This window comes from Protopterus annectens, chromosome 6.part1, assembly GCF_019279795.1.
Source record: "Protopterus annectens isolate FY-2018-M chromosome 6.part1, PAN1.0, whole genome shotgun sequence".
Classification (NCBI taxonomy): domain Eukaryota; kingdom Metazoa; phylum Chordata; order Ceratodontiformes; family Protopteridae; genus Protopterus; species Protopterus annectens.
Window position 1 is genome coordinate 51,142,603 of NC_056738.1, and position 20,111 is coordinate 51,162,713.

General features: G+C 42.8%; 1 long non-coding RNA gene across 1 annotated transcript in view; it reads right to left on the reverse strand.

Moving 5' to 3' along the window:
* LOC122805379 overlaps positions 1-20,111 on the reverse strand; it is a 396,921-nt gene that overhangs the window by 309,820 nt on the left and 66,990 nt on the right. The window lies entirely within an intron of this gene.

The following is a 20,111-nucleotide window of genomic DNA, read 5'->3' on the forward strand; positions in this document are numbered from 1 at the left end:
ATAAACTAAGCACAATCATTGTACATGACAGGTGAAATTGTTGGATAATCACCCAAAAAGGTGTTCAGTTTCAAGATTGGGGCTATACCGATGTGGTCATTAATGCCAGGGAAAACTGTTTCACTCAACCTAAGTTGCCACCTCACCTCACTGATGTCTAAATGCAAGTCTAAAACCCTACCCTGTACATCCTTGACTATGTTTTGCAATATACAAAATTTAAAATGATGCCCACCATGCGTTTCAGTGTGCCTATATAGCGCACTGGTGGTTTTCCTTAGCCTTATGTCTGACAGGTGCTCATTAATCCTGTCTCTAAAGGCTCTACTAGTTTTTCCGATGTAAAACGCCGGACACTGGGCACACTGTGCCATGTACACCACATTTTTTGTATAAATCAAAATGCCCATATAATCTAATTAGTACACCTGCCACTTGTAAGTTTACACCTGTGGGTAGAATGTAATGACACACACTACATCTACCACATTTGAAGTTACCAACAGGCCTACCAGTTGCATTAGAAAAATTATCACCCTTCTCTAATAATTGTTTCAATGACCTTGCCTTCCTAAAAACACATTTTGGATGACTACCAAGCTTTTCCCATACCAAACAGTCCAACCTAAGAAACTTCCAATTATTGTATATGATGTCCCTAATATTGGGAGCATCATAAGAATTGGTAGTAATAAAATAAAGGTTGTGTTCAAGAACATGACTACTAATATTAGTCGGAGGTGAAGTATAGCCACCATTGCCAACATTGACAATTTGATTACTTACATCTTGGCCCACTATTGTGGGATTTATACTTATTCTCCCATTAATTACAGGCCAATACACCCCTTCATCCCTCTTCCGTTTAACTTCCTCTACTACAGCTTGACACATACCTTCAGGATATCCTCTCCTAAGCAACATGCTCATTATAAACTCCATTTGCTTCAAAAAATCTAACTAGTTACTAACCATCCTGGCAGCCCTGACCATCTGACCTTTAATAATTGCTCTTTTCTGATGGTCAGGGTGCCAAAAGAGATAAGAATTTGAGAAAGTGGCTTTTCTGTGGATATTAGTTGACAAAGAATAATTTGTAGGATCTATTTTTAACTTTACATCTAAATAAGAAATCTCCTGTTTGCTAAATGTGTGAGTAAACTTCAAAAAATGCACTGTGCCATTAATATATTCCATAAAGGCATTCAAATCATCTTCACTACCTTCCCATACTATGAACAAATCATCTAAAAAACGGGTGTAGTGTCGAATTTTAGATCTAAACCTACTGAATAAAGTGTATTCCTGTTCCCAGTAGGACATAACGTAATTCGCATAAATGGGGGCACAAGCTGCCCCCATAGCTACACCTGCGATTTGCTTAAAATAATACCCCTCAAAGTAAATATAAATTGTTAGACAAAATCATTTCCATCAAGGTGATAAATACGTTAATGCGGTCCTGATTGTACAACCCAGTCTTAAAAAGTTGTTGTTCCAACCACTCCAACCCTATGTCATTGGGTATTACAGAAAAAAGTTCACAACATCAATGGTAAGCAAAATGGTATTTTCATTAAATTCCACAATTCTTAACTTCTCCAAAAATTGCCAAGAATCCTTTGTGATACAATCAAATAACTTGATGCCTTTTTGCAAACGATGGTCCAAAAATTTGCTGATAAAACAAGTTTTGCTACGTTTACCATCAACTATAGGCCTGAACTTAACATTAACCAGTCCCTTATGTATCTTGGGAATCCCAAAGATGCCACTCACCACAGGAAATTCATTATTCATAAAGTAATACTCTGATTCAGTGATTTGTCCTTGCATCAATAGATCCTCAACTAACATATCCACCCTAGCATTTGCAATGTTAAGTTGATTTAAACTACTTTCCTCATAGGTCTCCCCACTTAGCATTATTAACATGTGATTGATGTAATCATTTCTATCCATAACCACTAAACCACTGCCCTTATCGGGCTTCATGAATCTAATGGACCTGTCCCCAACCAATTCATCTAACAAGCTCCGTTCATCCTTAGATAGATTATTTTGACTATTAAATGCATGAAATCCATTAGCAGACTTACTTCTATTAAGGTGATCTCTTATATCCAACTCACACATTTTTTCGAATAATCCAACTATAGTGTTTGAAGGTGGTATAAACTTACTGGGATTTTTTAAGACCTCCCTTCGCTCTTGAGTTTTATCTTGAAACATCAACTTTAAGTTAATCTTCCTTGTCAATAATTTTAAATCAATGAGAATATCACTCATGTTACCCCTAACTAGGGGTACAAAAGTAAACCCCTTTGATAGCAATTCCACATGTCTTACATTAATAACCCTACTGGAAAAATTGTATACTTTGTAAATCACCATATCTATTACACACAACCAAAGGATTACTCGGGTGTTCACCATTACATGTCCCTGTTTGATTATCTAGGATGGAAACCAACTGTTCAGTACTGACACTAATGTCCCCACCACTGTTATCGATAGAGTCATCATAAAATTGTCCAAAAGTTGCATATTCATTTTGCTAAGCTGTCAGGTACTGAGTAAATACTAATACCTGCACTTAAACCAGCCAGTTCACAATCAGTCAGAGACTCCCCAGAAATCATACTATCACCCAGTATTACCACTTCACGTGAATTAACATTCACCTCATTATTAGCTAAAAAGGACATTGGCAAAGTGTTTAAACCAACAGTATCAACTGTATCATTCATTCCCATACCAACGTTTGATTCAAATAAGTCAAATAAGTCATGACCAAGGTTAAAAAATTCATCATTATCACAAGTACAAAGTTCAACAATTGTGTGCCTCGTTTGTTCATTTATGCATTCACTAGATAAATCATTGCACATATCAGTATTGTTCAAAATATAATTATCAAGGTTGAAGTTATTCTCATTTAACATTGAGCCCCCCATATCCAGAACAGAAGTATCATTAAAAATGGAAAAAAGGTAATCGTAGAACTCACACGTGACCCCAACCAGTTGGAGCGAAGTATGAACAGGTCGCCTCATCAACAACAGTACTAGCGACCCGCTCGACTCGAAAAAAGTTAGTCCTATTACACTCAATGGTGTTAACTTGATTAAAACCATTGACTTCCACCCCATTAACGCTGGCATTTGGTAATTCAAATTCATTAATGTCCACCCCATCAGTAGACTTGCCAGCCTCTCCAATGGTGCTCGGAACATGAATGTCAACAAATTTACCCTGATAACGCTGAAAAAAAGTCTCACCTTCAAAAGGGGCCAGACTATCCAATGTCACCTTCTCCACTCGGTTCGAGCTACATTGCATTGCTGCTGCTGGTAAAACCTCCCTTATGGCCTTGCTCCTTGCGGCATATAAATCGCTGAATTCGCCGCTTCCCTGTTGCTGGTTCATCTGTACACGACCCTTTAGCCTCTCCGAACGTCTTAATCCTTCTTCTAAAGGGAACTCCTCACCAACCACTCTCGTATTAATATTACCGGTTGCTCTCATCACTTCCACTTCACCGCTCAATAGCCGATTGGCTGTATGGTCTGGATACCTAGTATTACCTTCGGAAAGCGGATAGACTTTTATTTTTGTACTCATTTGTGTCCCGAACAATTTTGTGAGCTTTTCTTCCATGTACGATCGCACAATGTGACTCTACACTCGCCAACATGTTAGTGTAGTTAGTGCAAGTGTGCTCAAAATTTAAATCAGCCATGATGGCTTCATTCTCAGTCTCTAATTCAGCCAAAAAAACAGCAATCACCTGATCACTATGTTTAATGATAATGTTCATGAGTTCAAGACCCAGTTTTATCATACAATTTGTAAACTTCCTCCAACATTTCATTTTTACCTTCAATTCCATTTGGGTACTTCCAGGTCCGTAAACCCCGTGGTACTAAGCCCAACTCAATGTTTTTATGCAGATAACTGTTTTCAATCTGCAATTTCTTCATAGAGAATAACTTTTTCTCAAAGTCTTTCAAATGTTCGGTTAAGGGCTTATTAACCGCCCCCCCCTGGGTTAGATGTCATCCCATTCTGTTGAAAATTGTAGTTAACTTTCCACCGCATTGCATCCAAATTCAATGAATTACCTGCCACACCTTTGTTCCTCAATGCTGTATTAGGAGCCCCCAAGCCGGTATTCACCTCAGGACGACTGGAACATGGTACTACAGCCACCACTCCTCTGGAAGCATTATGGCCAGGTAACGAACCTCCGGAATCTGACTCTGCTACGATGTTTAAACCATTTAGCTGCTTGTTGACCAATTGCTGCATTTGTATTTTGTGCTCAGCCAGTTGTTGGTTAATTCGTTCCAACAGCCCTAGAATGTCTGGTCCACCAACACTACTCTCCAGGACAAAAAGCAAACCAAACAAATTGAAAAATGAATGGACCAACAACAGGAACTGGAGGAGTGAAACCACCACAACGAATTTGACCTAGGTTTCGTAGCAGGAAGCAGGGTATCAGGGGCCAAACTAGATTCCAAAAAAGCATAATCAACAACGTCTAGTACAGGATGAATAGCTAAAGGCCTATGCTGATCCCCAAGCCTCTTTTTTGAATCAGAAAAATCCTGGCTTTCCCAGTGGAAATGCTCCCTTAGAATATGTAAGGTTTCCCCAAAAGAAAAATCCTCAGGAGGGGAAGCAGAGGGAATGGAATCCTCTGCATCAGAATCTTCATAAGTAGACAAGGGCAAATCCAGATCCGAAGAATCAGAAACGGAATCCTGATCAGAAGATTCATAATCCACTTCAGTCCTAGGCCTCTTAGAGGGGGGGGGGGGTTGGCTACCCCTGATTAGAGTTATTAGATCTTCAGCCATTCTTATTTGTTTTTTTTAGAAATAGAGGCCTGGGCATGGGTTTTTAGGCATGGATCGAGATTTAGGCCCAAGTAAAGAAGGAGGCATCGGTTTAATATTCAAGTCTGTAGGCCTGAATACACCCTCAGAAGCCAGTGCCTGCACAGCGGCTCCAGACCCATCCAAGGTAGAGACATCCGCGGGTTCCATAGCTGAAGCATCTCGCGGCATACCGGACTCAGAATGGGTCTCAGTAGAGGCCTGCAAATCAGAAGTAGCGGGTATCAGGAGCTGCGAAAGCACCACACCGAGTACCAGCGAACTGGCAACTAGCTTAGGAAGACAGTCATCAGCAGTTTTGGTCCTTGGCGGCCTGTGTCTGTCTTTATCTTAGCATTTTATTTCGGAATCCCAGTAGTCTGATGGCTATCAGACGACATTTCTGGATAATTAAACTGAGAACCGAAATATTTAGAGGTGAAAATATACCAATGACGGACAGTGTGCTGATTAAATAAAGCACAAAATCAACAGTGAGGTACGTCGTGGTCAGGGTCTAGGCAAGGAATACAGTACGAATGAAAATCTTTGAGGTATTTGCTTTCCGCAAGTAATGCAATTATTAACTTTTACTTACATCGGTAAGGAGCAAGAAAACGTTTCCCCAACGGGGTACTTGGCTTTAGTTGACTTCGGTTCTGAAACTCAAACGAAAATTTCAGGGTTCGGCCGACCTGCACTTCCGAACTGCTTCTGCTACCGCACGGCAAGACTGACGTAATAACGTCGGCTGCATGTTTTATACCCCTGACTACCTAACATCATGGAAGAAGGGACAGCAACCGAGGCAGGACCCAAGACTTTGTTAATCAGGCCGACTGAGTGCTACCTGCAAGCAGATAACCCAATGTAATGACTGCAACAGTGAAACACAAAGAACATCAGGTCCATCTCTGGAGTCCCCCCATTTGTTCCTCAAGAGGCTGGATATTTTTGGTTCCAGTTTCCATTCGTGTGGGTCTATGAGATTTCTGCTTAGGTCGCCTGCCAGTGAATTTAGCTTGCCTGGCAAGAATTGAGCTTGTAGGTGCACTTGGTAGCTCAAGGATGTGTTCCACAGAGCCATGGCTAGTCTGCAGAGAGGGTACGAGTGGGTTCCCCCCCGCTTCTTTATGTACCACATAACTGTGCTGTCGTCTGTCTTTACCAATAACTGTCCTGGAAGGATGTGATCTTTGAAGGTTGTTAGGGAATTCTGTACATCTAACATTTCTTTTTGATTGATATGCAGGTGCATCTGACTCTGATTCCATTTGACCTGAATGCACTGCTTGCCCTGCCAAGTGAGCCCCCCATGCACAGTCTGATGCATCTGTTGTTCGGGTTTGGGCGGCAGGGGGTAGACTGAAAGGGAGAACCTTGTTGAGGTGGCAAGCCTCTGCCTACCAAAGGAACTCTGTCTTTACACAAGGAATGATAGAAATCATTGATTCCAGGTCCTGAGAATGTTGACACCATAGGCCTTTTAGACACCATTGCAGTTTCCTCATATGCAGTCTTGCATATGGAATTAACAGAATGCAAGAAGGCCATGAAACCCAGGGCTTGCAAAATATTCCTTGCAGATAGCTGGGTCTTTGTGGCCAGTAGTTTGAAGTAGGTTGTCAAAGTGGTTTCTCTGGCGTGAGGTTGCATGGCCACCACTGCCAAGCTACGAGTGCAGGATGGTGTCGAGTTGTTTTGGGTTGGGAGGGTGGCCTAATGGTTAAGGTGTTTGCCTTACAAACACAAGGTGCAGGGTTGGGGTCTCACAAGGGATAATTGGCTAAGCTTAAAATGGCTCGCAAGGGAAGTTAGCCTAGTACTAACCTATGACATCTGGGAAGGTGTGTTCAAGCTTGCTCCCAGGAATACAATCTGTTGGCAGGGTACTAGGAGAGATTTCTTTTCATTTATGGTATACACCAGCGAGGTTAGAAGTTTCTTTACGAATGCCAGATGTTTTAATAGCAACTCCTGGCTTTCTGCCTGAATCAGACAATTGTCCAAGTATGGGTATAACTGAATATTTCTCTGCCTGCAAAATACAATGGCTGGAGCTAGACACTTTGTGAATACACTGGGCACTGTAGATAAGCAAAAGGGAAGTGCAGAGAACTGATAGTGTATGGACCCTGCCCTGAAGCGTAGGTATTTCCTGCAAGATTCCCTTATTGGGATGTGCAGGTAAGCTTCCTTTAAGTCTAAGGTTGCCAACCAAGTATTTTTGCCTAGCATAGGAAGCAGCTTTTGAAGTGTTAGCATTTTGAATTTTGGGATTAACAAAAAGGTGTTTAGAAAAGAGAGTTCCAGGATAGGATGCCAGGAGCGGTCTTTTCTGGTTACCAGGAAAAGTCATTAATAAAAACCTTGTCCCCTTTCTTCTGCTGGGACAGGCTGAATAGCCCTGACACTTTGGAAGAGAGAGAACCTGCTGTTGAGCCTCTTTGCCCACTGATTTGGGGGTAGGTCTGGCCAACTGTTTGAGGTTGGTAGGGTGTGGAAGTGGAATCTGTATCCTTGTGATAACTATATTTAAAACCCATTTGTCCTGGGTAATGAGGTCCCAGTTTTTTTGCATGCAGGGCGAACTTTCCTCCCAAGGGAGCAGGCAGTTGAGCAGGGCTTGAAAGGGTTAAGGTTAAGTCACTGTGACATTTTTCCATAGGGGGGTGTCTTACTACTACCTGCTTTGGAAGTGGGAGACGCCCACTGCTTAGGCCTGTGTGCAACCTAAGATTGTAACCTAGGTGGTCTGCTGCTCCTGGGTTTGGACTGATAAGGCCTGGAAGAGACTGGAAAGGACCAATTCTTTGAAGGCCAATGTCTACTAAATCTGGGAGGCTGTACTTGCAGGAAACCTTTAACAGTTTGCATAGATTTAGCTTTTTCTTCCATCTTTTTGAGGACTTCTTCAGCTTTGTTGCCGAACAGGCTGTCTTGGTTTAAGGGAGCATCCAGTAATTTAGCTTTAACATGATCTGGCAAGTTTTGCTCCTTAAGCCAAGCATGCCTTTTAAGTACAGACCCAGTGACAGCAGCCCTGCAAGATGCTTCTAGAGTCTCAAAACCACATTGCAAAGTACGTTTACAAACTTGTTCAACAGAATATATTAAAGTCCTGTAATTCCTTATGTTCAGCACAGTCAGGAATCAACATAATTTTCTGTTTAAGCAGTCCCATAATATGCTGCTGATACTTTAACATATGAAACTGGCAATTTAAGGCCCTAATGGCCAAAGTAGCAGAAGTGTACAACTTCTTACCCAACCTGTCCAAGGCCCTGGAATCTCTATCAGAGGGGGTAGGATTTTTGGCAGTAGTAGCCTTAATGCCCTTTGGACCTTGGGAAATGGTCTCTGGATCCGCAGTAGGATTCTTGAAGAGGAACTTGTGAGAATCAGGTACTTTGTAATACCGGTCAGGTTTTCTGGGAGCTGGAGGTAAAGTGTCTGGGGGACAGGCTAGATTCCAAGAAGGCATCTACAATGTCCAGAACAGGAGGGATAGCTAAAGGCTTGTGTTGAGGGAAGAATAAGCATTCCCTAAGCCTCTTTTTGGACTCCAAGTAATCCTGGCTTTCCCAACGGAAATGCTCCCCAAGAGTGTGCAAGATTTCACCAAAAGAAAAATCTTCTGGTGGGGAAGCAAAAGGAATGGAATCCTCTGCATCAGAATCCTCATAGGTAGATATGGGCAAATCCTGGTAATCAGAAGAAACAGAAATTTCAAAATCCTGATCAGAAGAATCAGAAGAAAAATCAGTTCTAGGTCTCTTTAGAAAGGGAAGGCTGGCTTCCCCTATTTAAAGTAATAAGGTCTTCAGCCATTCTAAGCATTTGTTTTTTTTTTTAGGCATATGTGCCTGACCATGCGGTTTGGACATCAGTTTTCTAGGCGTGGGTCGAGGTATGCCTGGATGAAGAAGATGGCATCGGTTTAAAATGCAAATCTGTGGGCCTGACTACACCCTCAGAAGCCGGTGCTTGCACAGCAGCTCCAGACCCATCAAAGGTAGAGACATCCGCAGGTACCACAGTCGAAGAAGCATCTCTCGGCATACCGGACTCCGAATGGGTCTCAGTAGAGGCCTGCGAATCTGAAGTAGTGGGTATCAGGGGCTGCGAAAGTGCCTGAGTACCGGCAAACTGGCGACTAGCTTAAGGGAACAGTCATCGACAGTTTTGGACCTATGGGGTCTGTCTCTGTCTTTACCCTTACTTTTTTTTTTTGGAATATCGGTAGTCGGATGGCTTACCGAAACCATTTCTGGATAGTTAAACAGAGTACCAAAATAATTTGCTGCGGAAACAGACAGACGAATAGTTCGGGGGTTGAAAAAGGCACAAAACCAACAGCGAGGGACGTCGTGGTCTGGGCCTAAGCAAGGAATGCAGTACAAATAAAAATCTTTATGAGGTATTCACTTTCCACAGGTAATACAATTGTTAACTTTTACTGACATCGGCTAAGAGCAAGAAAAAGGATCCCCAATGGGGTACTTAGCTTTTTTCTAAGACTTCGGTTCTGAAACTCGAAAAATGAAAATTTCAGGAGTCAGCCGACCGGCACTTGAAAACTGCTTCTGCTTCAGGCACTGCGCAGCAAGAAAGACCGATGTAATGGCGTCAGCTGCATGTTTTATACCCCTGATGACCTGACGTCATGGAAGAAGAGAGCACCTCGACGCAGGAATCCAAGACTCTGGTATTCAGGCCGGCTGAGGGCTACCTGCAGGCAGATAACCCAAATGTAATGACTGCAACAGTGAAACACGAAGAACATCTTTATTAGTCTTTCCTTGGATTGAGGGAAATCCGTTGATTCCCACTGGAGGTGTTTCCTAAGGGTGTGGAGGGTTTCCCCAAGGGAAAAGTCCTCTGAAGGTGATGCAGAAAGAATAGACTCTTCTGCATCTGAGTCTTCATAGGCAGCAAGAGGATTTTCCTCTTCAAAAACAGAAGAGTCAGATCCCTTAGGTGTCTAAATCCAATTGGATGCCTGGAGAAGGTTCCCTTCTTCTGGCCAGAGTGGTCCGATTACCCCGGACGAAAGTGATGAGATCCTCCACTATTTTAAGCATTCTATGTTTGAGGAGAGGGAGTAGTGTTGGAATGGAGACTTTTTGCTGTTTTATTTGGAGTAGCTCTAAGTCTGGCCTCAAGAGTACCCCTCTGTGTTGACGGTGTGTTAGTTGGAAGAGAGGGTGAAGGTCTTGAAGTGAATTCCTGAGTGCGAGCAGTATCTTCAGAAGCCGGTGCCCATATCTCTCAACCATACCGAATTCCTCTGTAAATACCGGCTTTGTGGGCAAAATATTGAGGTGCCACGAATTCCTGAGTGGCCCTTTTAATTTCTGAATTTCCCAGGTTTTTTCTATTTTTTATTTTGAGGCATTTGCTCCTGACGTCATCACGTGCATACGTGATGACGTCAGCTTCATGGAAGCAGGCAGAGAGCCTGTCAGAAAGGAGAGCCCTTCATTATTATTTCATTTAATCTAACTTGCTCTAGAGGTGCATGTTTTATTCAGGTACAGTGCAGCATGGCATAAAGCATATCTTTATTCCGGGTCCTAGTAAGGCAAAAAAAGGCTCAAGGCTCATTTCTTTCATGGTTGGGATTTGCAAAAAGTAAGCTCGTATTTCTTACGGAGTGAGTTGTTGCAATTTAAAAGATAAGCAGGTGTGAGGGAGGGAGAGGGCAGTTGCCATTGTACTTTGCAAAGAAAGCCATCTCTTCCCTTATAAACCATTTCCCACCCCATCTTGGCAAGTAATTCAGTCATTTTCCAGGGGAATGCATTATAAGATAGTGGGGCAGCAAGCCGCAGCATGACACAGTTATGCAACTGGATAGTACGAGAGAATAATTTACAATGCGTTTTGAAAAGCTTCGTGGCCATGGGAAAGGCAGTCTTATTTAGTGCAGCTCTGTACACATGCATATATGTGCACAGTTGTAGGCGTTTTGGTCATGCAGCTCATTAGTGATTAGTCTTACAGGGTTTGCAAGCTGTAAATATATCTGTTCAGCAATGAGCGCAGAATTTACTCAAAGACAGCTTGCCAAATATTACTGGCAAGATAATAAAGCTAATATGCTTGCGTATATTCTATCCGTTTGAAATTCTGGGATAAGTGATATCCATAATATTCCATATTCTAAAAAAAAGGGCAAAATAGACCATAGCGCACACTTTTAAAAGTTGCGAAAGTTCAAACGGAGCTGCTTACTCCCCTATCCAATCAAAAAGGATGTTATTCACATGCTAGCAGAGCCAAGAGTGCCCAATACAGTAAGTTGCCTTGGCAACGAATAGAGTGGTTATGGGAAGTGGTCAGAGTAAATGCAGAGCAACGCCAACATACTCTGACAAACTGACATCTGTAATGTGATTGGCATAATTTATTCAGTACGTCACTAGATGAGGATCTCAAAGCTTTTTAGGAGCTGTGCGGCAAGTTTGTTGCTTCAAAATGATGGTATGTGACTACATAGCTAGACACTTGTAGTTTCAAAAAAATGATGAATCTGCGTATACGTAGATAATTTAAGGCTGGGTAAATCCTGGTGTGTAACCCGATTTAATAGACCAATAGACAAAGTCGCTAGTATCCCTTTTAGGTGAGTTTATTTTCAGAACTGCTATGACGAAAGCCTTAATTGTGCAACCAGAAATTTTAGATTTGTACATTAAGATCCTGCACCTTTCCAGGATAACTACCCTTTGACCTGTGGCATGAGTGCCCATTTAAGAATTTGTTAGCTTTTTCATTGCTGAAAAGGGCTGGTGTTCAGCCACTCCTGAAAGACTGGATGGAAACTAGAAGGGTCGACCCCCGCATTGGCATTTTTGTATACAGGAAAAATTAGTTGTAGCAAGATAAGTGAAATAAAATTGTGCACCTTACATTGTTTGCTAGGACACATTCTGTCTTGCATTATACTAAATATTTTCTTGGGTCAAAGCATATATTGTCTTATGTCTTGTGTGTGTATTGTTTTTCTGTCAAGCTTCTAGTTCTGGAGCAGAAAGTGTATTGCTTTTTTCTGGTCAAGCAGAAATGGCAGAAGTTCTTATGTGCGAGAGAAACAGTCTTAAGCTGAAACGAGAACAGCAGTCGGCAGAAATGTATTGTTCTTCTTTTAAGCTAGCTTCCAATTCTCTGTGTGGTATTGCTTACTGCAGATGGCTCATACTTGTGGTCTGTTCCTCTTAAAATTTGTTGTTTTCTATCAAATCAGTGAGAACTGAATTCACTAAATTAATGATAACTATTTAAGTTTCAGTCTTTCTATCTTTCAGAAAATGCATGGTAACAAAATTTATTCTAACAACTTTTCTAGGATTATACAAGCAATGTTTGTGTGTTCCTGTTTTGGGTCTTTGCCCCCCCCCCCCACGTTGGCTTTTTCCAGGTTTCTTGGGCTGTATAGTTCTTCAGGGGAGAGAAGTTTAGTGCTGCTTATGCCAAGTCAGTGTTAGCAGCACATCAGGTAGAATACTTGTTTTTGATGCAGAAGGCTGTGGGTTTTACTCCCACAGTATCTAGATGGATTGCTGATACTGCACTGTGTACTTTTAAAGGGGATGGATGATACAAGTCCTGAGAATGTCCTTTCTGGCGGAGATATCTAGTAACTATGAACCTGTTATGTTTGCCACCCATTCCCTATTGCAACATCACTAGCTTGTCATTTTTTTAACATAACATATGCAATTTATTGCTCAAGGGCAACAGGCACTTTATTTTTAGATGAAGCAATGAAATATAAAGTTGTATAGTTTGCTAGTAGCAACCTCTTCATTAGTTACAGATCTCTTTTAATGTAGAATTATTTAGATGACTTTTACTTCTGCAGAGATTGTGCATATTTACTGATACTGCTGGATTATAGAAATCTGAGTAGACTTATGTTTTAAATTTGGCAGTTTTGCCATTATTGGTTCATGCATTTTGTTTAATTGCTTACTGAAAAAAATGTTCAAAACAATAAATGTAAAACATGCCAAGTGTGCTGTGTTATACAAGGAAAATAATTTAATACAATCAGGAAGGTGTAGGTGTATCAAAGAACACATGTATGTTTCGTGTGCAAGGGGCCTATGATTTGTAAACAGCCCAAAGGTAAACTTTATACACCACTATCCAGATGCATTTTCTTTGAATGGGAGTTTCAATGCGGTTTCAATGAATGAGTTTAAAGGGCAAAGACGTTTTAAATGCCAAGTCTATTTTCATTGCGAGACTGTACTGCTTTGTTTAGCAGATGTCTTAGTGTTTCTGCTATAAAATGTAAAATAAAAGTTTTAAATGAAATCCAAGTGATCACTGGAAAAGTAAAGCAGTATGCACATTACAGTGTTTATGGTAAATGTGGTAAAACAGACAAGTAATGGGACATTTGCATAACTGCAGGGGGGGGCTGAGTATGGGGGGGCCCCATTCGACCATGATTTTATGAGGGGAGTGAAGGGTGGCAAACTCAGACAGCCCCAGGCAGCACAAATTCTAGCTACGCCATTGATCAGTAGGCCATGGAGGATGATTTTTGGAAGTCCTAGCAACCTATAATATTCTTTTGCTAAGATCAGTATACTGCCTACCATTAAATGCCCTGCTTTTACCACAAAACCCAAGTGGGTCACCAAAAACAAAATCTTAAGGTTCATTTTCTCCCTTCCCAGTAAATATAATTGCTACACATTAAAAAATGGTTATTTACTACAGGGTCTGGGGCCATATTTTAGTTGTCTGTTCTATACTTTGCGTTTGAAAGTTGGTATCCCACAATTCCAATGGAGTGGGGGGGGGGTTGCATAATTGTGCATGCAAATGTTTGTGCTAATCAGCATACAGATTTGTACCTACTTTCCATGGGCCTTTGTCCCGATTTTTGATGTTTCCAGGTTGAGAGGTATGTCGGTGCCTGCTTAGCAGCTCCTGACCCAACCAAGGCAGAAACAGCCGAAGGCCCGTTAGATGATGCAGACATCTGAAGCATACAGGACTCCGAAAGGGTCTCAGTGGAAGCCTGCGAAGTAACAGTCTCTGGCATCAGGGGCTGAGAAACAGCCTCACTGAATTCCGAAGACTACGACCCCTTTAGCGGTGGTGTCGTCGGAACCCTTGGCCTTAAGCGGTCTGTCTCCATCCTTATCTTCATGTTTTTTCAGATCTGCAGTTTGCTGACTGGCAGACGCCATATTGGTAATCGAAGAAGGAAGACTAAAATAACTGGCTACAAACAGAGCTCTACAATTAATAGTTCTAGCGTTAAAGAGGGCACTGAACTGACAGTGGGGTACGTCATGATTTGGGCCTAAGCAAGTAAGGCAGTGAGAATGGAAGTCTCTGTGTGGGATTTGTTTTCCTCAGGGGAGACAGTTATTGACTTTTTCTAACACTGATTAGTGCAAGAAAAAGGAAGGATCCCCAGCGGGGTACTTAGCGCTTTAGACGTTTTCAGCTGAAGTTCGAAATCTGTAAACAGCCAACCAGCACTGTTGCAAATTGCTTCTGCTACCGGCTCCACAGCAAGAAATACTGGGGTAATGGCATCTCCTGCTCTCCTTTCTAGCTCGGACGACCTGACGTCACCCAGCAAGCGACAGCAGCAGACACACAAAACCTTGACTTGGTATCTGGCACAAATGAGGGCTACCACAGCACAGATAACCCAATGGTTAGGACTGCAGCAGTGAAACACGAAGAACATCTGGTTTCCTTGGTGGTCTGATATGAAGAACGCCTTTTAAGAACAGTTTTAACTTCCAAACTAGAAGCTAAAGGTGGAGACATAGGCAGACATACTGAGATAGCAGAAAGATGGGCTTTAACTCGAGTAAGACAGCCCAGTCTATTAATTCACGCAGATAGTGGATGTCCCAGTGGTCTTGTTCCAACAGTGGTTTTAAATCCTTTGAGACCAGATGGAAAAACTTCTTCCATTTGGAAACGTAGGATTTCCTAGTTGTGGGTTTTCTGGCCTCCTGCAGAACTTAGAAGCACATCCTCAGAAAATAAGGGCTTTGATCCCCTACAGACACATCAGCCACAGAGTCAGGTTTAGAGTTGATATCTGTGGATGTACTAGAGTTCCTTGCCCTGTGTGGGTAGGTCCATCCTGTGGGGTAACTTGTGGTGACTGCTCTTGGCTAAATGGAGGAGGAGGGGGAACCAATGCTGTCTTGGCCAAAAAGTACAGTTTTGTACCTACCATAAATGTAGATGTCCGAACTGGATAGCATCTGCAGTCATAACAACTGGGTTGTCCTGTCGTCAGGCAGCCCTTCAGTCGGCCGGATTCCAAAGTCCGGGTCCGGCTTCGGCTGATGTCGCACTTCACCCGTCATCTCTGTTGGTCTTGGTATAAAGGCACCACCCGACGCCATTTTCCTCAGTGTTTCTTGCCCCAGATGCCAGAAGCCCTCTTGAAGGCTAAAATTTGGATAGATGCCAATGTTTCCAAAAAGATAGAGGTAAACACAAAAATAAGCATGTATGTACATATATACAAACAAATACACCATAAAGACCCCCACCAGCTAGCTATTAGGAGAGTAAACACCCTAGGGTACCACAGAGGGGAAGGAGGGAGGGTATCCTGACTGCAGATGCTATCCAGTTCGGACATCTACATTTATGGTAGGTACAAAACTGTACTATGTCCTTCATGGATGCATCTGCAGTCATAGAATACCATAGCCAACTAAGGGAGGAGGATAAAACTAGATTATGGTGTGTTTAGGATCCCTTGCAGTACAGCAGTGGCAAACCCTGCTCGGGATCTGGAGTATAGAGGCAAATTATAATGCTTGGCAAATGTATGCACGGAGGTCCAAGTAGCCGCCTCAATAATGTCTTTGGTTGCCACTCCTCGTAAGAAGGCTGTGGTAGTGGCTGTTGCCCTTGTAGAATGAGGCCTTATGTTCTGTGGAATTGGTTTTCCATGGAAGGAGTAACAGAATCGTATGCAATTTCCTATCCATTTGGAGATTGTCTGTTTGGAAATAGCTTTTCCTTCCCTTCCTGTTCGTAGGCTACAAAAGCTGGTCAGTCTTTCTGCTATTTTTGTTCTGTCCAAGTAGTAGCGTAGCTGTCTATGTATATCCAAGGTATGTAGTATTCTTTCCCCTCTGTTTTGTGGGTTGGGGAAGAAGAAGGTAGGTAGGTGGATTGCCTGGTTTAAAGACACTCTGGATACCACCTTAGGCATAAATGTAGGATTAGTCCTCATGGACACTCTATCTTGGTGGAAGATTAGGAAGGGTTGCACTGCCATTAAGGCCTGTAGTTCTGAAACCCTCCTTGCTGAAGTAATTGCCAGTAGGAAAGCAGTTTTCCATGACAGGTGTTGTAGGTCTGCTGTTGCTGCTGGTTCAAAGGGTGATAGTGTCAATTTTTCTAGTACAAAGTTTAAGTCCCAAGCTGGTAATGGTGGTTTCCTTGGAGGTTTTACATTCTTGATTCCTCTGAGGAACTGCCTGAGCAAAAAAACAGGTGGATCAAAGCTGTATTCTGCTGAAATAGCTGATGCATGTATCTTAATGGAGGAGTAGGAGAGGCCTGAATGAAGAAGTTCGGCCAGATACTCCAGAATGTTAGGCATATCTATGTTTGACACCTCTTTTCCTCTTTCAGTACTCCAAATGACAAACCGTTTCCATTTTCCAGCATAGTTCCTTCTTGTTGAAGGTCTGCGTGCTTCAAGAATAATGTCTTTAACTCTTTGGGAAAGTTCTGGATTAGCTGCTGCTATGTGATGTTCCATGCAGCCAGTTGCAACGTTTTAGGTTTGGATGTATGATGCTGTAGTTGTTCTGAGTTAACATCAAAGGCATCAGGGTATTGGCCACATATTGTTCGAGACATGCTCCTCAGCAGTGGGTACCAGTGTTGTCTTGGCCAGTTTGGAGCTATCAGGATTATCCCTTGATTTTTAGTAGTACTTTGTGTATCAAGAGAAGAGGTGGGAATGCAGATGCTGTAAGGCCTTTCCAGCTGAAGGAGAGCGAGTCCACCTTCCATGCTAGCGGGTGGAATGTCCTTGTGCAGAATTTTTGAGCTGGTGATTGAGAGGTGATGCGAATAGATCTATCTGAGGCATTCCCCATTTCTTTGAGATGGTCTTGAAAATGTCCGGTGCAGCTTCCATTCGTGGGCATCTGATGTGGTTCTGCTTAGTATGTCTGCTAGAGTATTTTCTTTACAAATATTGCCTGTAACTGGATGTTGTAGCTGAGTGCCAGGGTCCACAGCTCCAAAGTCATTCTGCATAGGGGGTATGAATGAGTGCCTCCCTGTTTGTTGATGTACCACATGACTGTGGTGTTGTCTGTCCTTATCATCAACTGGCCCTCTTGGAGAAATGGTCTGAACTTTTGGAATGCCAGTTTTACTGCCAGCATTTCTTTTAGGTTGATGTGCAGGTGAAGTTGATCCTGTGTCCACAATCCTTGCACGCATTTGTCCAGCATGTGGGCCCCATCCTAGGTCTGAAGCGTCTGTTGTGATGGTCTGGCTTGCTTGACATCTGCGAAAGGGTAGGCCTGGGTTTGACTGACATGCCTGAGCCCACCATAGGAACTCCTGCTTTAAGCATGGAATTAGTGGGATTTCTGTTTCTAGGCTGTGTCTGTGTTGGGACCATAAATTCTTTAGGTACCACTGTAGTTTTCTCATATGTAGTCTGGCAAGTGGGACCAAGATTATGCATGATGCCATGAAGCCCAAGGCCTGTAGTACTTTTCTCGCTGTTAACTTGTTCAGTTTTGTTAGAGCCAAGAAGTAAAGAGGAAGTTCTTTTTGTTTTTCTGCAGTTAGGAATGCCATTTGTTTTACTGTGTCAGCCCAATAATGTCCTTGTTTGGGATGGTATCAGCCTTGACTTTTGTAAATTGACTGTGTATCCCAGTGCTTGTAGCAAGTAAATGACCCTTTGTAACAATCTGTTGTCAGCTTGCTTTTGTTGTCCCCTTGTAGCAGGCAGAGGTATGGGTAAATTTGAACTCCCTGTAGTCTGCAATGGCGATTACTGATGCCAGGCATTTTGTGAATACTCTGCGCAGTAGATAAGCCAAAGGGCAATGCTGAGAATTGATAGTGCTCTGATCCTGCAAGAAATCTGAGGTATCTTCTGCAGATTGCAGGTATGCCTCCTTCAGATCTAGAGTTACCAGCCAACACTCCTTGCCCAGCATGGGAAGAAGTTGCTGTAGGGTCAGCATTTTGAATTTTGGGACAATGATGTATGTATTTAGGGTGGACAGAAGAATTGGTCTCCAACTTTTTTCCTTTCTTGGCACTAGGAATAGTCTGGAGTAGAACCCCTTTCCTTGCTCTGCTGTTGGCACTCTTTCCACAGCTCTCATGTTTGCTAACTGCATTATCTGTTGTAGAGCCTCTGTTTTTGATTTGGAGGTAGATTTGGCATTCCTCTTTTGACTGGTAAAGTGTGGAAGTGGAACGGTAACCTTGATCTATGGTTTTAAAATCCACTTGTCTTTTGTTATATAGTGCCAGTTCTTTGCAAATAAGGTTAACTTTCCGCCTAGAGGTGCTGCTATTTGTTCCCTGGTAGGCGGATGTAGGGTTAAGTCACTGTGGCTGTGTTGATGTAGTGGCAGTGGTTGTGTCTGTGCCTCTGTTGTTGCCTTGCCACTGTCGTCCTCTGTAGGCACCTCCTCTGGATTGGTTTCTGCCTCTGGAGCGTCTATTCCTGCCCTTTGAGATCTTGTGGAGTCAGGAAAGGACCAATTTTGGCAGGCCAGTTCCTGCTAAACCTTGGGGTTGAACCTGCAAGAAATCTTTAACCGTTTGAACAGATTTTGCCTTTTCTTCCATTTTCTTCATAACCTGCTGGGCAGGTGTACCAAATAAACTTGTCTTATCCATAGGAGCATCTAGCAACTTAGCTTTAACATGATCGGGTAAAGCTTGCTCCTTTAGCCATGCATGCCTTCTTATTACTGTGCCAGTCATGGCTGATCTAAATGAAGCCTCCAGTGCATCATAGCCACATTTTAAGGAATGGTTACTAACCTGTTGTATGTTATTTACCATTTCTAATACATATTTCTTATCAAGAGATTCATCAGTGGTTAGCTTTTTGGTTAACTGATCAAGCATAAACTCTTGGTATTGTATCATGTGAAACTGACAGTTTAAAGCTCTAGCTGAGAGAGTAGCTGAAGTGTAAACCTTTTGCCCCATCTGTCTAATGACCTTGCTTCCCTTTCAGAAGGAATAGGGTTTTAGCTATGGTGTGGCTACTGCCTTGGGACCCTGGGATATAGTTTCGGGTCTGCAAGTGGGGCCTTGTAAAGGTGGTGATGAGTGTCTGGCACCCTGTAAAACCTGTCTGGTTTGGCAGGGGCTGGAGGTAAAGAATCAGCAGACATCATTGAAGGCATCATCCACCACAGAGAACAGGAGGTATAGCTAAGGGCCTGTGCTGTGGAAGGTGCAGAAAGGTCCTAAGTCTTTTCTGGAGTCTGAAAAATCCTGTTGCTGCCATTGGAACTGCTCTGCATGGCATGCAAGGTTTCCCAAAGGAGAATTCTTCTGGAAGCAGCTGGAATGGATTCTTCAGCATCAGAGTCTTCAAAATTGGAGAAAGGAGCCTCTGGCTGGTCAGTTATGTCTGATTCATCGGCAGAATCATCAGAGGACACTGGCTCAGGGGCTCTGCCCTAGGTCTCTTCTCTGGGGCTGAGAGGCCCTGTCTGGGTGAGATTGAGATCCTCTAATTAATGAAATTAAATCTTCTGCCAGAGTAAGCATTTGAGAACTAGAAGAGGGCCTGGTTGTAGGGGGTTTAACAGGCACTGTTTTAGTAGTCTTGGCTGCTTTAGCCCTGGCAAAGGCCTTAATGGACATGGCTGCTGGAGGCCTAGCAGCACCACGTGATGGGGTAGAGACATCCAAGGGAATAGTGTCTGATAAGTCAGTGGCAACCACAGTGGGTAAAATTTCTGAGGCCGATTCAAGAGTGGTAGCAGGGGCCTCAGTTGTAGAGATAGATTCAGCTGTACTTTGATCAGTTTTCTCGGTTTCAGCCGAAACAGAGACACTTTGCTTAGCCATGGTTAAGTGTCGGTCTTTATCTTTGCGTTTTTGGCAGATTGGGTAGTCGGAGGTCCGGCGGCATAATGTCAAAATCAGAATCGAAAAACTGTTCTGCAAACTCAGACCGACGCCCGGTTGAAAGAAGCACAGGCG